The sequence below is a fragment of the Leopardus geoffroyi genome, chromosome C1 (genome assembly GCF_018350155.1).
Source record: "Leopardus geoffroyi isolate Oge1 chromosome C1, O.geoffroyi_Oge1_pat1.0, whole genome shotgun sequence".
Taxonomy (NCBI): domain Eukaryota; kingdom Metazoa; phylum Chordata; class Mammalia; order Carnivora; family Felidae; genus Leopardus; species Leopardus geoffroyi.
Genome location: NC_059328.1, coordinates 47,406,851 through 47,429,529, shown reverse-complemented (window position 1 = coordinate 47,429,529; position 22,679 = coordinate 47,406,851). Strand labels below are relative to the sequence as shown.

At 46.8% G+C, this 22,679-nt stretch overlaps 1 protein-coding gene and 1 long non-coding RNA gene across 18 annotated transcripts in view; one reads left to right on the top strand and one right to left on the bottom strand.

Moving 5' to 3' along the window:
- Nucleotides 1-1,909: 1,909 nt before the first annotated feature.
- Nucleotides 1,910-3,273, bottom strand: LOC123599987. The gene is made up of 2 exons (XR_006713403.1): nt 3,167-3,273; nt 1,910-2,266 (listed from the first exon to the last, which is right to left on the bottom strand). It is a non-coding gene; the product is annotated as an uncharacterized LOC123599987 (long non-coding RNA).
- Nucleotides 3,274-5,872: 2,599 nt separating this feature from the next.
- DAB1 (DAB adaptor protein 1) overlaps nt 5,873-22,679 on the top strand; it is a 1,138,859-nt gene continuing 1,122,052 nt past the window's right edge. For 5 of the 17 annotated variants that reach the window (XM_045477556.1, XM_045477562.1, XM_045477564.1 and 2 more), the window contains exon 1: nt 5,896-6,152. The gene's annotated coding sequence lies outside the window, so the exon portion shown is untranslated. Of the gene's footprint in view, nt 6,153-22,679 lie in introns of all 17 variants that reach the window. The other 12 variants (XM_045477565.1, XM_045477561.1, XM_045477563.1 and 9 more) reach the window with 6 other exon arrangements.

Sequence of the window (22,679 nt, the reverse complement as noted above, 5' to 3'; positions counted from 1 at the left end):
ATCACCCTGGCAACCGTGCACCCGTAGATTCTTTGGCAACAATGCCAGTGAGGGTGAAGGGTGTTCTGTTAAACCTTCACTAAACGGGGAGAGAAATGCATGTTCTCCGAACGGTAGCACCTGGCTCTCAGTCCCCTTTCACCTCAGGGAAGGGCCAAGTGGGAAGGGACACCCTTTCCAAAGACCCTGTAGCTGAGCTCTGTGGCCCAAGACCCTGGAGAAGGAGCAGTGATGCAATGGGAAGAGCATGGTCATTGGGGCCAAGAAGTCCCAAAATTGACTCCTACCTGTGTTACCTTTAAACACGGGAGCTTAGACACTTTAATTTAATCTCCTTGGGTCTCAATTCCTCTGTTTGTAAAATGGACATAATAGTGCCTACCTTACAGGCTTGTTTTAAGAATGGCATGAAAGTGGAATAAGCATTTGATGAACATTAGCTGAGCACAAAACAGAGGCCCAAATGCAGTTGCCAAGATCACTGAGCAAGTTACCAATCAAAAGTGAACTGGAACCACTCTTGTCCTCTGACTCCCAATTTGGCAACCTCCCCCCACCCCCCGCCGCCCCTCACCTTCCCCCAGCCCTTCGTTTTATGGAGTATTTACCTGCCAGTTGTTGCCATCGGGCATAATGAAGACAAGTACGAGAGAGTGTGAATGGCCCAAGGTAGACTCTGCCTGCATTAGGTTGAGAATGGCAGCCTGCTAGACGTGGATCAATGCCACTAGGCCGCTATGAATTGCACCGTGTCCTCTGGCATAGCTGGAAATGCAGTCTTCTAAGGAATGACACTTGGTATAGAGCAGCAACATTATGAGGTTACCGGAAGTGATGATCCTGCCGTGTGGAGCCTTGATTAGAGAGCAGGGTCTTCAAACCTGCAGTAAATACAGCCACGATCCACATCCTCCCGTGGCCTCCACTGGTCATCAATCCCAGCACTATTTTCTACTGATTCCTGGTAGGGACTCAGAATCCTTCCATGTCCTGTCAATCAGCTGGGTTGTCATTCATTCGATAAACATTCACGGGCTGCCTAAAACGTGCTAGGTACTGAAGAATACGTCAGACGTTGCCGTGACGTATAAAGCTTATATCATATCATTCTAGATGCAATCTGCTTGCCATGCCAGGTTTCTAATCCTGCTGTGCTCCGTGCTTGGAATCAGTGCAGGATGACACAATAGGCAAAGGCTTTGAAATTAGGGAAGCCAGTGTCTGAATTTGCCTCTGCCACCACAGAAGATGCCTGTTAATGTTGTGTCCCCGGTATTCATTTTTATCTGGTAACGGGATCTTCCTGCTGTAGGGGAACTGCCTCTTCCCTGCTCCATGATGTTTGGCCCTAGGGTTGAGTCTGTGTCAGGCCTGGCTAATCATGGTACGCCTTTACCTTTACCTTTTTACCAGAGTAGAAATTAGACATGTGATCCAATCTGGGACAGGAAGTAACTTTTTTTTTCATTTTTTTTTTTTTTTTGGTAGGATTTGTATGCTTGAAACTGGGAGATAGAATATCTCTTTCTTAAGATGACATAAAACGAGAGCTCTCAGTGGCTATTTTCCCACCCTCCACCCCACCCCCACCCCCAGGAAAGGAGCTTTCTGCAGTATGGCAAATGCAGGGAAGGCAAGCTACAGAGGAAAGCAAAGCGGAGAGAGAGGAGATAGAGAGAGGGAGATGGAGGTAGATCACAGACACAGCGATAGCACTGGAATCAGTGAAGACCCTAGGCTGGTTGCACCCTGGACTGCCAGGTGACAACCAGCCAATAAATTCTCTTTGCCGTAAGCTGGTGATCCTGACCTCTCAGACAGAGGCGAGTGGGGTAGAGGGCAGCACTGGAGTAAGGAATAAGCATATTTCTGTACGGAGCAAGAAGGAAAAGCCAAAAGACTTCTGGAGAACAATTCGAACCGTCTCTGTACCAATAAACATTTAAAAGGAGACTGAGCGTACATCTTGTCGCATGTTTTCTTTTGAGCGTCGATCTGAAGTGAGTGTGTTCGGGGTGGTCCTGCCTCCCCTGTGGTACGCAAGTCCCCACAGGGCCTGGGATTTGTTGCTCCCATATTTTTCCTCCAGCTACTGACTGTAATATTCATCCTTTTATCTTCGTAGGGTGCATTGTGCTTTGAAAAACACTTTCATCTGCATTATCTCATTTGATTCTCAGGGCATCTGTGAAGAAGGCAGGGCTGGGATTACTATTCTCGCCTGTCAGATTGAAAAACGGAGGTTTAGGCTCTGGCATCTCAGCACCTAAAAAGAAAGACACACAGTGATCTCACAGGGAATGAGTGGCACAGATGTGGAAGGATCCCGGGATTTGGAGCCAGAAGGGTCCAGGCATGGGTCCTGGCTCTTTTACTTCCTAGTTGTCTGACTTTGGGCAAATCACTCGGTTCCTCCCAGTCTCAGTTTCCCTGTCTGTCAGATATATAGGGATGACATTTCCCTTCAAGGATTCTTGTGACTGTCTCGGGAGATGATATAGAATAAAGGGTTCGTGAGCTATAAAGTACTCCTCACCTGTCCGGGGTGGGGTTTTATGGGCAGTGGTGTGCTTAATTCAGCCGGCCTAGGCTCACAAGGGCTGTGGGGCACACCTCCCCCAACTCCACATTCAGTGACATCATTTTGCTAGCTCGAAATCAGACATGGGGAGAATATTTACACCAAGGAAATTGGCAAATGCCACAAATCAGGGCTTCGTTTATTCCTTTGAGAGTTCTTTGTTAACCAGCACAGGGATAGTGGTGGGATGGAAGGGAGGGAGAAGAGAAGGGTATAAATATTTAAGGTGCATTATGTATTTTGAGTACACCCTTACAGCAGCTCCTATAGTATGCACAACAACTTCTGGGGGCAGATACTGACCCTACTTTATTTGTAGTTTTTTTTTTTTAAATGTTTATTTAGTTTTGAGAGAGAGAGAAAGGAGGGGAGGGGCAGAGGGAGAGAGAGAGAGGGAGACAGAGTCTCCAAAGCAGTCTCTGTGCTATCAGCTCAGATTCGGACAGGGGGTTTGATCTCATGAACCATGATGATCATGACCCGAGCCAAAATCAAGAGTAGGACGCTTAACCAACTGAGCCATCCACGTGCCCCCTGACTCTACTTTATAAATGAGTAATTAAAACAGTGTTCATAACAACTTACTCAAGAACACACAATAAATGACAGAGCAGGGACTCAAAGCCAGGTCTCACATTCTTTCTTATAGCCATGCAGCATGTCAAAGATGCACCCGTTATCATCTGTTCTTTCCTTGGTCTCCAACCTGAAAGAGTGAGAGAGTACGTCCATTTCTAGGGCCACTTAACATTTGAAATCCGTGTTTGGACTTAAGTATCCTAGTCCCTAAAGAAAACTGTCCTGGAGAACGATGAGGAGTACAATACATTGAGCTGGGTGCAAGGGAATGAGTTGACTATCTCTGAGACCTACAGTTCTGGGTCTCAGTTGGGTAAATGCTTGAGAGTATTAGAAGCTAGGCAACATTGTTAGGTTGTGGCCACTTGAAGCATTTAGGCATGGAGAGGGAGAAAGTCAAGAGCACCTGGGGCCAAGTGCCAGCTCTGTCACCACCTAGCTGGGGCTCACCTCCTTCGTCTGTCAAAAGGGGAATACCAAAACGTTCCTGTTCCTTTCTATGTGGTATTGATGGAGAAAAGGATTCTGAAGGCCTCTGGAATCTATTAGAATGCATGGATGCAAGAGAATTTTCATGTGTCTCAGCTGAGAACCTTTCCTCCTGTTGCTAAGAGAGAAAGGACTGTTTTCCTTTCCTACCGTCTCTTGCTCGACACCCCAGCCCAGCCCAGCGCCCCCCTTTTCCCCTTTCTATTTTTATATCTCGAGTGCTTCATATGATGATGTCCTGCATGTTTAAAACTAGATGAGGGTGTCAGGCAGGGAAACAAAAATCAAAAGGACCTCAACAAAATGAAAATTGGTTTCCTGCTTGCAAAGATGATGGATGATGGGTGCAGGGGCCGGTGTTACCAATGCAAGCCTTTCTGCAGGTGTTGAGGGGAACTCTTTCTAGACCCAACAGGTTACCCCTGCAGGCCCTGGGCAGGACAGTTCCAGGATAGGGATGGCCAACCTTCCTTTACCCCAGATGGAGCAGAGGTATTGTAGGAGCACTCTGGAGGCCCCTGGAAGAGCCCTCTGGAGGTTCTAGAAATGATGGATATAGTGAAGATGAAATTAACACTTATTTAACACCTTAGGTGCCTTTGTCCTCTCATTTAATACTCACAATAATTTAATAAGAATATATATTATTATTTACATTTTCCAGTTGAGGAGAAGGATACTCAGAGTGGTGGGAGAAATTCACATTCAAGCTCCCAGGGTACCTGCCAAGGGGCCCTTCCCCCTACCAGACCTAGTGGAAGAGGAGAGGGCACTGTGGTTGTACTGGCCAAGGAACGGAAGGGGACTTTTATTCACTACTGTAGGAGCCTCTAATTGGTTCACCTGCTTCCACCCATGTCCCTTCCAGTCCATTGTCTGCATAACAGCCCAGGTGAGCCTTTACAAATGCAAGTGGTACTATCTCTAATCCCAGAACAATCACCTCCCTCTGAACTCCAAACTTCTGAGTCTAATCACCTCACTAAATTCCTCCCATGAGACCAGCCTCTTTCTCTACCTCCCCACCTTATCTGATACCACTAATCACCACTCTTGCTATATTCCAGCCACAGTTGGTTTCCTTCTGCTGCTCAAATGTATTCAATTCACTCCTGGCTCAGGGCCTTTGCACTTGCTCTTCTCTCTGTCTTTAATGTTTTCCCCTTCAGATCTTTTATGCCTGGCCCCTTATCATATAGGTCTCAGGTCAGTTGCCATCTTTCAGACAGTCCTTTCCTAACTGCCAACCTGATGTCTTATCCTGGTCATTTCCTATCACATGCCACCATCTGACATTAAATTATTGTCATTTATAGTGTCATAGTCGTTATTACTATCTGCTGGTGTCTTGTTAATTTACTGGTTTATTTACTGCGTCCCTGTACTAGAGAGAAAGTGTCAAGAGAGTAAGGATCACTTGCCTATCTCGTTGAAAGTCCTACCCCGACTCCACAAAATAGAGATTGGCACTTAATAAGTAAGCACACAATAAATACTTTTGAATGGGTGAATCGTGACTGATACATGATCATCCCAGGAAAGGTGGATCTGCACTGGATGAAGGAAGAACCCCATCACTCAATGTATGTTAAGCTCCGTGCTTATCTCATTCGATTCTCACAACAATCCTGAGACAACTCATCTGATTCCCATTTTGCAGATGAAGAAATGGAGGCTCCATCATTTAGCAGTTTGCTGATGGTCGCACAACTGAGACTGGAACCCTTGTCTGCCTGCTCCCGAGCCCACACCCTGGATCTTGGGGAGAGCAGAAGGGTGTCTCTGGGACACGGAGAGCGTGTGTCTGTTGCTGCAAAGCCTCGTGTGTGTGTGTGTGTGTGTGTGTGTGTGTGTGTGTGTGTGTGAAGACTAACGCGAGAAGGAGGCCATGTAGAGGCACGTGCTGGCCAAGACTCCAGCGGCAGCAAGGAGGGCTCCCCCAAAGAGATCGTCATTGCCTGGCCTGAAGTCCAGGCCTCCCTGGGGAAGAGCCATTCCCAGAACGTCTGCAAGTCGTAGGCTTTCCTGTGATCGGAGAGGGGAGGGAGTCTGCCAGTGGGTACTGAGGACCTTCTCCCTCACGGTGCTCACACCCTGGCCGGGTCGGCTTTGCCACTGCTGCGGGCTCCTGCATTCTGCGCTAGGTGGCGAAATGCTGTGGGGCTCCCCTATTCGGGGGAATGCGGTAGTGATGTATAAGGTATGAAAGATGTGGCCTGCAGAGAGCCAGCACTATCTCTACTGCTGCTGCTGCTGCTGCTGCTGCTGCTGCTGCCGCCGCCGCTGCTGCTGCCGCCGCCGCTACTGCTGCCGGCAGAGCTGCTGGGAGTGAGCTGAGCATCCCCCGTCCGGGATACCCAGCTCGGGCGGCAGCTCCCGCGCCCTGGCCCAACACGGACCTGCCAGCCCCAGGGAACAAAAGCGGAGCCCGGTCGCCCTCTCCTGCAGCCAGAGGATGAGTCGAGAGGGCTGAGCGGAGAGTGTGGTCCTCAGCGGCTGGAAGGTAGGAGAAGGTGTTGGGCTCGCCTGCCTCGGAGTGGGAGGCGCGGGGTGGGCGCGCCAGGGTGGGGATGGCCGGGGGACCAGCCTGTCCCGCGGGTGCTACCGGACCCGGCGAGGTGGTCTTCCGGAACACCGCACCCGCACTGCCAGCCCACCGCGGGCAGGGCGCCGTGCTCCCCGCAGCCGCGAGGGAGCCCCCTGGGTGGGAATTGGAGGCAGCGAGGGAAAAGTCTGGAGCCCGACACCGGGCAGCGGCAGCGGCGGCTGCGGAGGGGCTGCCACGGCACTTGGAGGCGTGCGACTCGCTGCGAAAAGCGGGCGGGCGGCGGCTGCAGTGTGCGCAAAGTTTTGGGTGGCGCGCAAAGACGCAGGCGAGGACCGCCGCGCAGAGCCGCGCAAGTTGTGGCCAGAACAGGAGGGCGACCCCCGGGGGCCCCCACGCGGACTCGCCGACACTGGGACAGGTGGCTTTCGCTCCCCCACGCTAGCCTCGGCTGGGTTGACGCGCAGCCACTTAACCCTTCCCAGCCCGGGGGAAACAACTTCATCCTGTTGGAGGCGGCTGCACTCAGGCTGGCTGGGGTAGCGTCGAGGTTCCCCGCTCTGTCCTTTTGTGGTCTCGCGCATTTCCCCCCTCATTCTGGGTTTTCTGCGATTTTCCGTCCACTACTGTGTCCAGAAACCAGGCAGGGTGGCTGCGGGTCTTTTCCCCAGTCTGTAATTTTACCCCTCGCGCCACCTGGACACATGTTTTCTCTCTCCCCCCCTCAGTTTGGCTCTTTGATGCTGCCTTGAAAAATGAGATGATTAATCAATTAGGTTAGTGGCCAATTAGGCATAACCTTGTAGCAAAATAATTATGCCCGGCTCTCCGGGCTTTCACTGGAGATGAGATGGGAATCCAGCCCAGGTGGAGGGGCTGTTCCGAAAAGATATGGCTGATCAGGGAATTTCTGGGAATTTAAGATTAAAAAAATCCAAATGTGTGGTAGCGGCAGAGGTTGTGGGGGCTCAGTAGGGGTGTGTGTGCGTATAAATCCCCCCCCCCCGCCCCTGAGGAAATTAACCCTTGGCTGCACAGTCTGGGTAGACTTTGCAGGCAGCGTGTTTCCAACGGCTCAGAAAAGGTGTGTCCCCTGCCTGCCAGCCCCATCCCCCTCGTCTCTGAGGGGCTCTCGCCTGTAAATCGCCTCACAGTGGCTTTTCTGCTGTTTGGGGAGGCTGAGTTCCGATGAATGCATTTTAGTTTCATGTCCGAGGAATCGCGTCGTTGCAGAAGGAGGTTCCTGTGCTGTGCCTTTCCGAGGATGCACATTTCCCCTGCGCTTGTTAAATAAAGCGGTTATTAAATGGGTGCAAATGGGAGACAGTCTGTTTCCAGGGTTGGGAAGTTCTGCCGCTAAGCGGGGCTTCCTTTTTCTTTTTTTGGAATGACTGGCGGGGTTTGGCACTGCGGTATTACAATACAGCCATATTAAAAAGGTCTTCGGAGCTTAGAGCCCTCCACTACCGCAGCCCCATCTTCAACAGACTTCCTTTCTCAAATCCTTCTTGCCAGCAGCTTACAGGGGATTTCTAATGTGTGCCCCGTGCATTTTAATCCCTCTCTGTCTCTATTTTAAGCTTATTCTATCTGTTTATACATCTGGACCCTATATAGTGGGTTTCTTTTCAGAAGGCAAACACCTAGAGCCGTTCTCAGGGCAGAGGGATTTTTTGCAACAGGTCCTAGGTCTGGGATTTCTAATAACGAGTCCCCCTGGCATTTGGTGAGCCGGGGCCCTAGTCTGTCTCCCAGTGATGTGACCACGTTGGACCAGGTGGTCTCTGACATCCCCTGCAGTGCTGACATTAGCTGGTTCTGAATTTTATGGCTTTGCTTCCTTTCTGAGTGGAGAAAGCTGGCTACAGCTTATGAGCAAATAGGAATCGCCCAGCTGGAAGACTGCCTCATGATACTCGTGTTCAGGGACAACTGGGAGCCATAGGCTCCACCCGCCTTCCTCAAAACGAAGGGCCACCATTCGGCCCTCTCTCTTTTCCAAGATTTATTTTTTTCTTAAAGCTGGGCTCAGCCATTCACCTTACTGTCATCATATGTGTTGCTCAGATTCTCGTGCTTGGCAAAGGCATTCCTCCTCTTCTGAAATTGAAGCTTTTTCATTATTTTTTTATTTTCTATTTAAAAGTGTTCATTTACTTATTTTGAGAGAGAGAGAACAAGCAGGGGAGGAGCAGAGAGAAAGGGAGAGAGAGAATCCCAAACAGGTTTCATGCTGTCCGTGCAGAGTCCGACAGGGGGCTTGAACCTACAAACCGTGAGATCATGACCTCATGCTGAAATCAAGAGTCAGATGCTTAACCAACTGAGCCACCCAGGTGCCTTGAAGCTTTTTAACATAGTGGGAAGGGATATGGGAGGAGAAGGAAGGGAGAGAGGAAAGAGGGATACAGAGACAGTTTAAGGCTTCGAACACAGGCAGGCAGTGGGAAAGAGGTAGGAAATATAGAGAATGGAGGAAGAAGAGGAGGGAGAAACACAGGCAGGGGAGGAAATACAGAGAGGAGGAATTCTAGTTCAGAGGAAAGAGAAATGCCCACATAAACCAGTCTTGTTTCATTACATGGCTTGAAAAAATACAGAGGAAAACCCTGAAATGCAAGAGAGTCATTCCAGATAGACTCGCTTGGAACTCAGCTTTGACGTAAGCAGATAATTACTTATGACGTAAACATTGCACCACAGAGAGGCATTAACTCTTAGTTCTTGTTTCTTCCCGGATGGGGGGGCTGCATTTGTAGGTGCAGGGTGGGAGCTGGCCAGGGATTTGTTTGCTTAGCAGATGTACTTTGCGTAGCCCCCATAGCATACTCTTATTTGGGTCAGATTGGGGTACTTCGTTTGGACAGGCTGGGTGTCCAAACAACTTTGGAGGGGAGGTATTCCTTTGTTTTTAAATCTGTCCTTCATAGAATGGACAACTTTTTAAAAAGTGTATTTTTCATTTATTGAAAGTTGGAAGAAAAAAGATAGTAAACACTTTTTTTTTTTACCTGCCATCTAAAACTAAGAGTGATAGGAAAATACTTCCAATTAATTTTCTCTTCTCCAGCCTCCTTGTCCCCAGTCCACACCATCCTCAGAGCCTCTGACTCATCTCCTGGCCTCCAGTGTGGGCCCTCCCCAAAGTTATGACTTGATCTTTCTAAAACATAGCTTTGATCATGTTATTCCCCAGATCAGAAAACATAAAAGTTTCCATGTTGCCTAAAGCATATTATTCAAATATCTGACCATAGACTTCAGAGCCTTTCATAACCTGGCTTTCTGGTTTTCTTCTACACACACACACACACACACACACACACACACACGCACACAAACACAAATACACACCCTAACACACAACATCACACACATACACATACTCTCTCACACATGCACCCTTATACAACCTCACACATATACACACACCCTCTCACACACACACCCTTATAGAGCATCACACACATATACGTTCCCTCTCTCACACACTCATCTACAGCATTACACACACACATACACCCACCCTCTCTCTCTCACACACACACACACACCCGTATACAGCATCACACATATATACACAGCCTCTCTCTCACACACACATACACCCTCATACATCACACACTTACACACATACACTCCTATACAACATCACACATATACACACACCTTCTCTCTCTCTCCCATATATATAACCTTATACAGCATCACACAGTCTCACACACACAGCCTTGTACAGCATCACCATCTACATACACACATGCACACATTACTCACATCACATACACGCGCTGCAAACATGCCTTTCATATTTTTGCTGGCACATTCTTTATTCCTTGTCTAGTAAATACATTCCTACTCCTTTCCGTGGTGAACTCTCCGAAGGGTCACCTGAAGACTGTGCGTCTCTTTCAATTTCCTGGAAGTGGAATAACAATAGTAACTGCTGTACTTCTCAATGTGCTGGTGGGAATAGGAATGTTGGGTTCCTCATAGTTTGAAGCCCCATTTTCAGAGAGTGAGAGGCACCTTGTAAAAGAGAGAATGGAGTGTTTCTCAGGTTGAAATCAACTTAGCTTGGGGTGCCGTGTGACACTGGTTGGTTTGGGAAAGGGGTGACCGTCACCTGGTGACATTTAGACTCTCTCCTTGTTAGTAAGAGCGCAGGAATCCTGTACCATTACTAGTTGCTCACTTGCTGCTTTATGAAACAGCCTTATTGTGGAGGACAGGAGACCCAGCGACACTAGACAACCTTTCAGTTTATCTAGCAAAGCACATGAAGTTCCTGTCTCAAAGGGACAAGAATTAAACAAGAATGAATACCAAATAAAGAATTCATTTGTATTCATAGGCTTTTAATAAATAAAAAAACGATTTTTTTTTTCCTGAAATGAACTCTGAGCCATAGGTCTTGAGACTTCTTGTTTAATTAACGTGCAGAATATGACTTCTTCTTGTTTCAAAATGACCATTTTTTTTTTTTTTGGAAGCTTGAGCTCAGATCTTTAGTGACATTTTTTCTCCAAGCAAATATTTACAGCCGAGCTGGAAACTGACAGGAAGGAGGGTTTAAAATGAAAATGTTACCAAACTGAAGTTTACATCTGAGCGAAACACATGGTGTCACCATGGACAGAGTCCTAAGAACTCAAAATATTTGTCAATCTGTAGAACTTGAAGAAGGCAAGCTGTTTCCTTTGTTAATGTGAACTCTAAAAATGACATTTTTTGTGCATGCGTTGTGGTGGCCATTTCTACCTGTCTGTTTGGTTTCTTTATGGTCATGGGACTCCAGCCATTTGTTCCTTTTCTTTATCTTCTATTCAGGATAGGGCAGACTGCCTGAGGGTCAGTCCTCATGTTTATTTCAATGTCCCTACTTGTACTTCTGCTGCTCTTCCTGCCTGGAACACCCTCCTTTTTCAAATCTCTTCCCCATCCAATTGTCTTTTAAAGCTGAGGTCAGGTGCCAAGTTCTGCATGAAGTTTTCTTAGCTCACTCTGCTGAATATTGACCAGCACCAACAGTGGTAGTTCTTAAAATCAATTTATTAATTTTTCAAGTTATATGAATAATACAAGTTACCTAGAAAAATGGGAAAATATAGAAAAATATAAGGAATTAGTAAAGATCATTTGAAATTCCCACCATGTTATCTATAGCTTGTGTCTCCTTAGACCTATATCCTAGCATATATAGATGGATATAATTTAAAAAATATATTTTTTAACATTTATTTATTGTTGAGGGACAGAGACAGACAGAGCATGAGCAAGAGAGGGGCAGAGAGAGAGAGAAAGACAGAATCCCAAGCAGGCTCCTGACTCTGAGCTGTCAGCATAGAGCCCGATGCGGGGCTCAAACCTATGAACCGTGAAATCATGACCTGAGCCAAAATCGGACGCTCAACTGACTGAGCCACCCAGGCACCCCTGGATATAATTTTATATACTCTAACTTATTGTGAAAGCTATTTGCTTTTTATCCTGGGCATCTATTTTTTAATATGGTTTTTTGTTTGCTTATTTACTGCCCTTATCCCATAAACTAATCTAATAATTTAGATACCTTATATTTCCTAGGCTCCCATAGTATTTACACATATAAATTCACACACTGTATATACACGCATATGGGATTTTTGTCATTGACTTAAAAGATGAGATCAGATATGTATTCCTTGGCATATTACATTTCTCACTTAAAACACTATGGGAAACTGTCTTCTGCCCCCCACACCCACCAGTCCTACCTCAATCAGTTGGTATCGATATGTCACTCTTTTCAATGGCTTACTAAGTTTCAATGATATGTATACACCGCAGATTTTTCAAGCACTTCCCTACTGATGAGCATTTACTTTTTGTTCCCCCAATTTTTATACACAATACTGAAATAAGCATCCTGTACATTTATCATTATCTATTGATATACTTGAACTTCTATGAGTAGATTCACAAAATGAAGATTTCTAAGTCAAAGGATATGCAGTATTTAAAGTATTAGGAGATGGAAAGTGGATGATGGGCATTGAGGAGGGCACTTGTTGGGATGAGCGCTGGGTGTTGTATGGAAGCCAATTTGATAATAAATTCTATTAAACAAGTAAAGTATTAGGAGATGGTGCCATGTATCTTTCCAAAGAGAATGCAACAATTCACATTTCCATCAACATGTACAAAGTAGTCTTTTTCTTACATCTTTGCCTGGAGCAGTGTTATCGTTCACTTTTGCTAACCTGGTTAGATAGCGAGTGATAGCTTATTGCTTTGTATTTTGTATTTTTCGTATGTCTACCAAGGAGGAGCATCATCTCATGTTCAATGGGCATTTAGATTTGCTTCTCAGTGGACACCTAATTCATCTTTGTCCATTTTTCTTTTTGATGGTTTGTCTTTTTCTTATTTTGTAAGGGTTTCTTTCATATTCTAGAAAGCAATCTTTTTTCTTTCATCTACACTGTATATGATTTTCTTTCCTTAGAGGTTTGATCTAGTGTTGTGATGATCTCTTTATTTGTGCCCAAACTAAACCATGAGTTACTAGACATCAATGATGTGTCTGATTCACTTCTAGGACATCACATCTAGGGCAAGACCTGAAAAAGTGTAGGTTCAGAGTACATGGTTGTAACACTGACTACACGTGTGATCTTCAAATGTATTTCATTTACCATTGAATTGTATGAAATAACATATATGTGGCATTAATAGACTGGAATGTTTCAAATGAGCTAAGCTGCAAGGTGACTAATGTTTTGGAAATATTTGTAAATAAATTACACGTTTCCCTTCTTTTTGAAATGAGTGTGACTTTAGAAATATCATGAGCATCAATTATTGTGTTGGGCTCTATGCTTCGTAATCTTAAGGACTGCTTAGTGATGCAGGACTGTTTGTCCCCGTATACAAGTGGCCTGAGACCTACAGATGTGTGGATTTTAGATTCTAATATCTTTTTAAAAATACTTTTGCAATATTTTTCCTCCGTGTCAGATTGGGCCACTATGTTTTGGTACCGTCAGTTTATCTGCCTCTAAAAGTCCCCTTCCCTTTCTACCATCTGTGTGTTGGCTGCGAACTAGTATGTCAGGGATCATGCTCATTGGAAATTTGGGTATGATAAGGGTCATTAAGCACCAACCAAGTCTTGGCCTGGGTGCCATTACTAAGAACAAAGTGCATCAGCCTCCAGTGAAAGTGCAACTGTGGCTGCTTAGGGATCTTTTTTGTTTCTTCTTGTAAAAAATTTTAATGTAATTTATTGTCCGATTGGCTCCCATACAGCACCCAGTGCTCATCCCAACAAGGGAATCCCTCCTCAATGCCCATCACCCACTTTCCCCTCTCCCCCACAACCCCCTTCAACCCTCAGTTTGTTCTCCGTGTTTAAGAGTCTCTAATGGTTTGCCTCCCTCCCTCTCTATTTGTAACTTTTTCCCTCCCTTCCCTTCCCCCGTGGTATACTGTTAAATTTCTCAAGATTAGGGATTTTTTGTTTCTTTGTTTCCACCTGTTTTCGGGGAAGGTGAGATTGCTGGATAAGCAAAGCGGTGGCCTGTCACCTTAATCAATTAGGATGTAGGTATGTAGCCAAGACCCTAAATAATATGGATTAAAAGATCTTTAGAACGGTAGAAATGGAGGTTTCAGTCTTGTAAAAGTCTGAGTGAATAGGGCAGCTCTACACTGTGAAGTCGTGTGGTGTCCAGGCTCCTTCTAGGTTGCTGCTTCTCCATCCCTAAGACATTGCTGTCATCTTCATGACCCATGATGGTATGTCACCACATCCTCATTCAAACTGGAGGGCTGGAAGAGAGAAAAGAGGTCAGAGGAGAACCTGCCATTTCTTTTAAGGGTGTGGCCAGAACTTGCACCCATAATTTCTTTTTGCATCTTCACTCCTGGGAGAAGGGAGGCTAAGGAGTACTGTTTTCATTCTGAGTGACCGTGTGCCAGAATCAGCGTGCTATGTTAGAATATAGAACGGATGTTGGTGGATGCACTAGCAGTGTGTCACACCTACTCTCATCAGTCCCCGTGTCCTCTCAGCTTTTTTGCCAGATTGCCAACTCTTGAGTGCAGTTGCCTACTTTTTTCCTCACTACCTGCTGTTGTGTGGCATGTAAAATAGTTGCTCAATAAAGACAGCTGTATTTGTAATCTTTCCTCTCCTTGTTTTAGTGGTGAGAAAATGCAGGGAGGATTGTCGAGCAGGGACTAGAGACGTTGGGGTGTTCTGGCTGCTTTTCTTTCATTTCGCACATGCCCCATGTAGTCCTCTGTGGCCCCACTCAAGGCTAATTATTCCTATTTCTTATCCTTCATTCTCAGCTCTAAGAGGTCCAGGTGAGGAGACCAAATGCTCTGGAAGCAGGTGTGTTGGCAACTCAGTGAGAGTCAAGGGGAAAATCAACCCCCCGCAAATAAGACGAGTGAACTGCCAATAATACAAGTTTGAGACTGTGACCTCCTTTGCAAAAAGGGTCTCCTGGTAATCAACAGATTGCATCTCAGCCGAAGTTTCTGCACCCCATGGGATCCCATTGCCTCTCTGATTAACACAGAAGCATCTCCTTCCTTATTCCGGACTCACTCTGGAATTGGGTTTATTTCAGCCTAATGGCTATTTCTAATGGGTTTCCCTGCTTCCGAGGCACAAATGTGATCTCTTTTATTTCACTTGGGGGAGGGTTTTGATGGGTGGGGGTAATATTTAAAGATGCCATTTCTCCTTCTGGGTTAAAAACCAAATGGGAGACGAACACTGGGGTTAGACAAAGATGAAGACCGGGTCTTATTTCTGTTAAAGCTTGCTTGGGGATTGTTTGGGTTGTGTAGCCACATGAGGTCTCCTGAACTTTCTTTTTCATTTGGTCTGAGCTGGATATATGCAGGTCTCCGTTTCCGCCTGTAGGGGCTCGAGTGGCCTTGTAGGTTTGTTTCTTGGGTGAGCAGTGCATGACTATCTCTGAGGTCAGGCAGCTTTAAAAGAGAGAAGGAAAGGAGCTGTTGTATCAATTAGGTTCTTAGTGAGAGATGACACAGTGTAAGCGGAAAGGGACATATTAATGGGTATTGGGTAGCCTACCGCATTCTAGGAGGGACCTGGGAGCCAAGCTTGGATGTGAGGACAGTTACTCAACCGCACCATGGAACTGTTAGGGTGGAGATGACACGTTGCTAGGGACTCATGGGAGGATCTTTGTCTGAGCTGCCCCAGAAGAGTTACTCTCTGTGCACATGGCAGACGCCGGCTGTCTTTCAGATTCTGTCTCCAAGTCTCATGCACGTGTGCCTGCTTGCTGTCCCAGAGCACCCTGTAGTCACTCCTGGGTCTCACACAGAGTGTAAGGGGCACAGATGTGCAGCTGGGATTGTGCTGACAGGGTCTATGGCCTATCTGCTGTAGCCACATACGATTGAGCTCCTCTCTGGATTTCACCCGAAAGATAAATCGGCTCCTTTCCTTTAAGGAGAGGTGAAGGAAGTGTGGCTGCCCTGCTCTTCCCTTCTGGCACTGGAGGGCAAGTAGGCAGTAAGCCTTCCCCTTGAACACCACGCACTTGCTTACAAACCCTCAGGGGCCACCGTGGCCTTCAGGATAAAACTCAAACTCCTTATCATGGCAGAGAAGCCCCTCCTCGGTTTGTACCCTGTTTTTCGGCCTCATTCCTCTCCTGTCCTCTTTCTGTTTGCTATCTGGCTTTCTGTTCTGGGTGCAATCCATTCTGGATTGCTGGGAAGACTCTTGAGCAGTCCTGTGCTCTCCCATGTCTCCACGTCTCTCTGCCTGCTGTGTTCCTCTCCCCGCACCATGAGTACAGGGTCCTTCATGCCCCCCTTCATTTAGCAGACTTCTCCCTACTCTTCAAGACTGAGGCACCATTTCCTCTGGGAAATCTTTTTTGTCTCCTAGATTGGATTAGGTATCCTTGCTGGATATGCCCAAAGCACCCGGCAAACACTTCTGTCACTGCATCTAATATGTGGCCCCTCATTTATCTGTCTGCTCATGTGAGTGCAAGCTGCCCAAGAGAATGATCTTTATCTTTTATCTCTGTATCCTAGTGGCTGGCACAAGGCCTGGTACATAGTGGTCATGCAAATGAATAAAAGAACGAAGGATCCCTGTCTGGTGAGGGACACGGGCTTCAAAGTTGTAATCTGACTTTGCCACCGTGTAGTTACGTAGCTTTAGACAAATTAAACATCACAGAGTTGTTGTACAAAGGCTAAATAAACTAATGCATGTGAGGTGCTTAGAATGAAACACATAGTAGACACTCCATAAAATTTGGCTGTCCTTTTTTGTTATATGATAATCATTATAATTGCAGGTGTTCAGTGACGGGTAGTGATCACTAGCACACTTTGTAGACCAAAGTGTAAAGTGGTGATCTGTGACATTTCCTGCCTCCTGTAGAACAACCCCCCCCCCCCCCCCCCCGCCGCCGCAATACTTTGAAACCTCCAGTGGATTGAGAGGAAGAGTGAAACTAGACAGAAATTAACAGAAGTTACCATCAGGGAGAGTCACTTACAGAGCAGTTCAGTGACAGTGTGAGAGAATGTCTCCTGACAACAGGTTTCAGCAATTGCACTGCCACTAGGATTTTACTAACAGTTCCTCCTCCTTTACATACTTTGCTCTAGAATTTTTTCCTAAAAAAAAAAAAAGACACTGAGGTGACACTGAAAACAATGTCAAAGCTTCAGTGAAGGTCAAACATTTTCCAAGGGATTGCCTGGAAGCACGCATCCCGCTGTGTTCTCTCTGTGAGTGTGCAGTGTTAAGACAGTCGGAGCATCAAGCTGATGTCGAAAACCAGCTTGGAATATGGCAAATGTCTTCTTTGTGCCAAACTCCTGGCACAGTGTCTTTCTTACACAGAGTAGATACCTTTCCATCTATGTGTGTGCAAAATACCTTCTCTTTCTCTCTTTTCCTTGTGGGTCCACACTCATTCCACACTAAATACAACCCAGCAAACATTTATTGAACCCCTACTGCATGCAGGGAATTCTACTGATTCCCTCTTGCACTTGTTTCTACCACCACATTAATATTATTGATTTATTAGGAATAAAGACTTGTGTCAAAAGGAAATGTTTGTCATTGACATCTACTGTTTTTAAGAGGACAGCATAAAAGAAAATATTTGTATTGCTCGTTTCTCTAGAAATATTTCTTGTAACTGGGCCTGAATGGAAGCAAAGTCAGAAGAACATTGACCAGGAAGGAGTATGGAGACCAAGGACCTGTCCTACTTTGATGTTTGACCTTGAGTATGTTTTTTTATGTCTTTGGGTTCTGGGTTTCCAGTGATTATTAAGGACCTTTCCAGCCCTAATACAATGCGATTTCTTAAAAAGTGTAAAAGGAGCATAACAAAATTTGGATTTGCTGTCCAAATATGGAAAGTGTAGTGGATTTGGAATTAGAAGCCTTGGTTTGAACTGTGACATTGACATTTGACTTGTGTGACATTGGGCTTAATCTCTCAGCCTCCGCAAATTCTTCTCTGTGAAGTGGGGTGCTGTCTCTCACCTTTCTTGCTTCATAGAATTGCCACGAGGCTTCAAAGAGGTGACGCATGTGAAAGAGAATTATGAATGACAAGGGACTGGACGTACACATATAAGCTATTATTACCGTTAGTAATCATTTTGATTTCAGTATTTTACTCCAACCAACACTTGCATTTTGCCTTCTGGGTTGTTTGAAGGGAACATCATCTTTCATCTTTTTTACCCCCGAAGCAATCAGGGGATTTTTCAAAGGAGTGGGTGCTGTGTCCTCTGCGTGTCTTTCTGACCAACACCCATCTTGGGCCCCAGAGCTTGTCTGAGTGCATAATGTTTCATTTATTGGCCTGAAAGGAGGCCATTTGTTCCCTGCTAAATGAGCTGTTACTGTGTGCCTCTGTCCCCTAGACACCTGGGGCTGTGTTCATGGGAGAATCCAGCCGTGGATCTCAGGAGCCTTTTTGAAAAGTTTATTAGAAGAAGGGAGAAAACATTTCTCAGCAGGTTGTACCCTCCGTCACAGGATTCGGCTCATTAGTCAGAGCAGAGTGGGTTACCTGGAGGTGGGAGGGCAGGTCTGCTGGCCTTGGCTCCTGCAGGCACTGCCAGGTTGTGTGTGGGGGGGGGGGGGGGTTTGGTGGAGCAAAGGGAGGCACAGGCCTCCCGACAGCCCCTCTCTGGCCTTTCTGCCTCCCCTACCCCACAGGTGGCTGATTAGCTCTAATTGGATAGTATACTGCTGTCCGTGGTTTGGAGGAGCTTAACTAAGCTTGCCTCCAGGGGCACTTTGGTCCCAGGTCTGACCCAATCTCTTGACCTCTAAGGCAGAGATCCCTGTCTCAGACTGGCTTTCTGGGCGCTGTCCACCATGAGTGGCCTGGCTCTGAGAGCTGTAGGGGCACCTTCTATCCAGACTGTGGTGGCTGGATCCGCCCAATAGGGACCCAGCTGCCCCATCAGTCCTTTATTTGGGTATCTGGCTGACTCAGGTTAAGTTCACTGGGAGGATGCTGCTGTTTGAACTGTGCCAGGTGTTGGCCATCTCATTCCTGGGTCGTCTGTGACATCCCATGGGCACAGACTTATTCCCCAGTAAGGGGGGAGGTGTGGGGGGGAGACTGAGAGAGAGGATTTTGTCACACCCGCCTCATCCACCCCTCTGTCTATACACACCCCGCACACTCTCCATGTGGAGGCACGGTTAATGACCCAGGCGGGACTAGAATTCAGGGCCCCCACCCTGGGAAAGAATATGTGTCTGTCCCTGAAGGAACCCTGCCTCCTTATCTCTTCACTCTCACAGCCTAGGTGCTCAGAAAATCCTTGCAAAAAAAAAAAAAAAAAAAAAAAAATTGACGAGGGCCTCAAAATAGGATGTTTTCATGGCCAAGCCCTTGACATGCTGGGTTCGAATCCTGGTTCTACAAGTTGCTTAAACTATCCAACTCTCATCAGGCTGTGAAGCGTCTCCAAAGTTCAGTTTGCACTGCCGTAAAATGAGGATGGTCATAACTGGAACCACTTCACAGGGTGCTTGTGGGCATTGAATCAAGTGAGCACTTGGCCCAGGGTAACATTTCATTGAATGTGGGTGATTGTCGTTTGTAATTAGCTGCCTAACCCTCCAACCCTCACAGAGATGTAGTTGCGGAGGCTTGGGGGAGGGGCGTAGGTTGGTCCACCAGTAAACAGCTAATTATGGAGACAAGGCCGTCTTTGCTGTCTTCCTATTCCCCTGAGATCCAGATCTGAGAAGCAAGTCTTAGAGTTTTCCTTCAGCCAGATAAACACCTCTTGTCCATTTCTTCGAGGTCTTGGCCCTACAGATTCCAGGAGCCCCACAAATATGGGACTTGGTTAAGGTCAGAGGCTCTGGAGTGAGTCATTCAGAGCTCAGGGTCCCGCCTCTGTATCTCACTCTCAGAGCGGTACCTGGCAAATCTCAAATCTGAGGGTGTTACTTCCTCTGCCTCAAGCCCTCAGTGGCTCCCCGTTGCCTCGGGATGAAGCGCAAACCTTTCCCATCCCTGGCCTTCTTTGATCAGCCTGGGCCACCGAGGCCCAGGGAATCACTTGCAGGTCCTTGTGTGTGCTCTGCTCTTGTGTCCTCCTGAACCGTTGCATATCTGGGACATGTTTTGTTGAATGAATGGTGCTGAGACACTTGAACTTCTTCCAGCTTTCCAGAGCTGTAATTCTAGCACTCCCGGGGAATAGACAGATGGGCCCAGCAGGATGAGGGCCCCTGCCTTCCATGGCTGCCCGGCCCCTGCCCCTGACCACCCTTGGCCTTCTCCCAATGGCTGAGCCTGCAGCCTGCTGGGTAGGCTTTTCTGCCCCTTCAGGACTGTTTTCCCCTCAGTGTGAAATTTCAGTTTTTCAGTCCTGTGTCTGTGCCATGCCTCTGAGCACCCTGCATTATCCCCATTATGTCACCTATCACAGGGTACTGCGGCCCTGTTTACTTGTCTGGAAGCAGCAGGAGGCGTGACCACATCCGTTTTGCTCCCCATTGTAGCTCCAGTCCTTGGCAGTAGGGAACCAATATATATTTGGTACAGGAACGAAAGAATGAATAGCTGTGGGGTTGGAGCAGTGGCACAGAGGCAGACAGGGAGAATGTGTGGGCCTGAGTCCTGGCACATCTGACGTTTCTAGCTCGGCTGATGGTAAACATCAGCCTAGCCTTTATTTTTCTCATTATGTTTAAAACCCACCAGTTGCCCAATAGTATAATTTTCTAAGTGGTTTCATTTCAGCTCTGCTAATTGAAGAGAACCAAGCTCTTTTTGAAGGCTTACTTTGTGTGTGGCTGTCACTGGTGAGAGTCGAGACTGGTTGTCAATCACTGACAATAGCGTGCCTTTCTGGAATAATTTAAGTTTAGGTCTTTCTTTCACTCAGGCATTCATACCCTGTTACATGTTTTCATACTGAGCTGAGAACAATCTGGGGTGAGAAACTGTCATGTGTTCCAGGAACTGAAATGGAGATTTCTTTTGAGATTTCAAATTCCTCTGGTCTGTCTCACAGTAGCTTGGGGGGAAGATCACAGGTTTGGGAGTCAGACCTCCTGGAAGCCAGGTTCCAATATGCTGCTTCCCTACCCGCTTCGCCAGCCAGGTGAAGTGACTCAGTTCCAGAAACTATCTCCTGACACAATTAAAGGGGGTGTGAATACTTTGCACCAGAGATTATCGAGAGAATTAGTGAGATAATGAAAAGACCTGGATAAGAGCAGGCACTTTGGAAGCAGGGGAACTTCCTGCCAGGTCCTCATACTGCACACAGCTTACAGTATCTCATTGCAGACACGGTTCCAGAGGGGTTTCCGTATGGTCACTGGGCACGCCCCGGGGGATTAGGCAGACGTGTGTTCAAACCCCAGCCCTGCCTCTTCCCTCGGCAGCAGCTGGGAGAATGAGTGAATCACGTGCAGCTAGAATTTCTTTACTATAAATTAGGGAGAGCGATACCTACTCAGAAGTTGTTACGGAGACTGAAATTATGTGAACTATCACCATAGTCAGTACTCAGTAAATGTCAGCTCCTTTCTCGTCCTCCTCTCCACACTTCAATCCATGTATTTTATGTTAGGAGGATGGGGAGAGAAAGAGAGACGTGATTAAGAAAATGGTCCCTTAGGAGCACCTGGGTGGCACAGTCAGTTAAGTGTCCAACTTGGTTTCAGCTCAGTTCACAATCTCACAGCTTTGTGGGGTTGAGCCCACATCAGGCTCTGTGCTGGCAATGCATTGCCTGCTTGAGATTCTCTCTCCCTCTCTCTCTCTCTGCCCCTCCCCCACTTGTGCTGTGTCTGTCTCAAAATAAATAAAACTTTAAAAAAAAAAAAAAAAGAGGGGCGCCTGTGTGGCTCAGTCGGTTAAGCGGCCGACTTGGGCTCAGGTCATGATCTCGCGGTCCGTGAGTTCGAGCCCCGCGTCGGGCTCTGTGCTGACAGCTCAGAGCCTGGAGCCTGTTTCAGATTCTGTGTCTCCCTCTCTCTGACCCTTCCCCATTCATGCTCTGTCTCTCTCTGTCTCAAAAATAAATAAACGTTAAAGAAAAATTAAAAAAAAAGAAAAAAGAAAATGGTCCCTAAATCCTGCTTCACATTAAAGATGCAAGAATACAAGCATTTGCATGGCGTTCTTAGCCACACCTACCTGCAACTTGCTCATTTGTTCCATAGATATTTATTGAGTACCCACTGGGTGCCACATATGGTTGTAGGCAGTGGGGTACAGAAACACAGAAAACAGTAAGTCTGCTTGGATGGTGCTTATATCCAGTGAGAGATGGACAATAAACAAGTAGACGATATAATGTCATAAATAGTATAGGCGAAGAGAAATAAAGCAGGGAACAAAGAATTTGTTATTATATATGAATGGTCGGGGGCAACTGCTCTGAGGAGGAAACATTTGTGCAGAGCCTTTGTTTGTGCTGTTCCCTGCACCGTGCCATCCCTGTCACTTGTTACTCTCCATCTTTCAGGACCATCCTATTCACCAAAATTCCACTCAGACATCACCTTCTCTGAGTGCCGCTTCTGCTCACCTACTGAGGCAGAGTTAGGCTCTCTCTTCTGTGCTCCCGCAACACCTTATACTTCATCAGGCTATACTTCCCATGTTCAACATGCTTCTCCTCCATTGGACTCAAGCTCTTCAGGGTCACAGGCTCTTCTTCCTTTCAGCTTTGATGTGGGGCACAGTGTAGAATGAGTTCCTTGATGGTTCACAAGGGAGTCATGGGGGCAGTGGGTCGACTCAGATGTCAGCACATCCTGGCCACGCTCAGGAGTGGCAGGTAGGAGGCCGCAGTTTGTCCTGGGGAAGCCCACTCAGCAAGGGGATGTGCCCTTTGCTCTCCAAGCGAAGCATGCTCTTTCTCAGACAGGGTGGTCATCACAGAGCACAAAGTAAACTCTGTTTCAAACCTTGTGGTTGG